The sequence below is a fragment of the Aythya ferina genome (assembly GCF_964211825.1).
Source record: "Aythya ferina genome assembly, chromosome: 8".
Taxonomy (NCBI): domain Eukaryota; kingdom Metazoa; phylum Chordata; class Aves; order Anseriformes; family Anatidae; genus Aythya; species Aythya ferina.
Genome location: NC_140304.1, coordinates 2,901,958 through 2,904,523, shown reverse-complemented (window position 1 = coordinate 2,904,523; position 2,566 = coordinate 2,901,958).

Sequence of the window (2,566 nt, the reverse complement as noted above, 5' to 3'; positions counted from 1 at the left end):
AGCACTTTACAGTATTTACATACAGGAATGTTTCCCACCGCTGTTGAAATGCAGCCATCTAAATACTACTGGTACCGTCTTCAAATCGCCAACAGTTTGAAACTGAAAATATTTATCAGTACTCTGCCTTACTGAGATCAATCAGAATTCCAATTTACAAACTTCCAACTTGTGCTATTAAAGAGACCTAAGAGATAAAACACAGTATCACAGTGCAATTCTGAAACATAGCAGGGACCTGATCATTTTCATTATGTTTTTATAATCATTCATTAGACCAAGTCTACCTCAAAATACTTTAAGGCCTTTTAGAAGTACCATTCTAAGTCATTTCTTGTACTTTCTTTATAAGCCTCTTACAATCAAGCATGGATTTTTTAGTCTTTCTAAATATACTGGGAAAAAGTCCTGGCCCTAAGGAGACAGCAGCATCCTCCACGTCAATGAATTTCATGTCATCTACAAAGGCAAGCCTATTCCTCCTTGGTTAGGGAATTGGACTTTGTTTTTTTTAGTTAAATCTGAGTTTACACAAAATTCTGTTATTAACCAGTTGACCTGTAAAGACAACACTGGTTGCTGGGGTTCTATATAAAAGTATGTCGTGTGTGGTTTTGCTTGTGTTAGAAATATGTTACAGCATCTCAAATCCATTACTCCACTGCCCTAGTCACAGGGACAATAACAACTTTCTCATTTTAAAGTGTTTTCGTTTTTTTCTTTCTTTCTAAAAAGCTACTAAAAGACCTCTTCCAAGAAAAGAAGTTGCATTTGTGCTGACAACTTTCACAAAAATATCTGGCATCCGTATTTTCACAGTTACAATTAAAAACAGAAGATTACAACCTCACATACTGCATGCTGCTACCTGCTACATTATAAATTAGGCTGATATGAGAACCTGAGCATACAGAAAAAAAATTAGTAAAATGCGATTATGTATTTGTTGTCTTGTGGACCAAGCACAAAAATTTATTCTGGCATCTTATGCTCCTGAATATGCTACACTTTGATTTTCATTGATGCATTGTAAAATGAGTCTACTGTGATCACCAGATTCTTAAACTAGGTTAGCTGTTTGCATTTGAGTACTATGACAGATTATTAGCAGTGATGGATATGGCCAAGAACTATGATAAAAGGAAAAATACTAACAGGTAGCAAACTTAACATGAAACAGTGAAACTGGGTAAAGTTAACAGACAGCAGTACATCCAAGTTCATATCATTTTTATAAAAAGATACCTTTTTAAATCTAAACCTGTGATAAAAGATACACAGAGCAGACTTATTGCATATTTTATGCATGCCTTCATGTAGTGCATTCATATATTAAATCTTATGTGGAACAATAAAGAACTACTAGACCTTCACTGTACAACAGTTTTCTTGTTTGTTTTAAAGCCTAAACAGTGATTTAGTTCGAGTTATACCTTCCTATTCCTTGATGACAAAAATCACCTTGCTGCATTTGTTTTTGTAAAACTCACATGGCCACCACAGTAATCATTTGTACAGAGGGAGAGGAAATAAGTTTACTGTAAACTGTTTAAAGAGTTTGGTTTCTTCAAGGGGATTTGGCAGCTGGAATAAGAAAACCAGCAGGGACAAGCAATTTGTGGACAACAGCAAGAATCAATGCTGAGTAATATTTATCAAATCAAGAAACCTCACAACAGAAATAGAGAAAAATTTGAAGGACAAAACATTGTTTTAGGCTTCACAGACTGGAAAAGTAATTAAGAAGTACCCTTATCACTTACTTTCAAATTCAGATCTGAAGAGCAGCTAAAACCATTAGGAGATCTGATTTTTTGAAGAGGGATAAAAGGAAGGACTCAGGAAAAGTAGCTGCTGTATCACAGGACTGAACCCAGACAGGACAGACATCTGCCTGCCATTTTCAGGTTAATGTTATTTTTCAGAGCAATGAAGATTTGAGTCCATTCTAACTCCTACCGACTTCAAGAGGATGATTGGTGCCACACTTTACTTGTGGGAGCTATTTGCTTCCTCAGAGCTGAAACTGGCACAGTTTTTTTGTTACATCACTTATCTTTTCCCTTTCTTTTTTGGTCAGTCCTTTCCTCCCAACTCTTCATTGCCATGACAGAAAAGGTAGGGCAGTGGGGAAGAAGAAAAGGAGCCTTGATAAATTGGAAGAGAATGGGATTGGTGAGCAGCAAAGAACTATGGGCAGACAAATGTGAAAGGAATCCCAAACCCAGCACAGAACAAGCTTAATTTTCTTAGCAGAAGGAATTAGTTTCACCTTTTAGTTCCATTCTTTATCAGCAAGGGCATATTGGCTACATCACAAGGCTTGGTCAAGGAAAAAGCTCTTTCATCAGCCAAACAGGGCACAGATCTGAAGATGGGATTATGTCCTGCACAATGTGAGAACTCAGAAATATGCATAGAAGAGAGCAAAAAATCCAGGACTGCTTTGCAGGAACGAGAGAGGTAGCAACCCTAATTTTAACAGGGCTTTTCACTGAAGGGTAAGAAGGTCTACAAAAGTCAAATCAGCTGATTTCAAATGGTTTGCATCCCAGGATGAATCAGG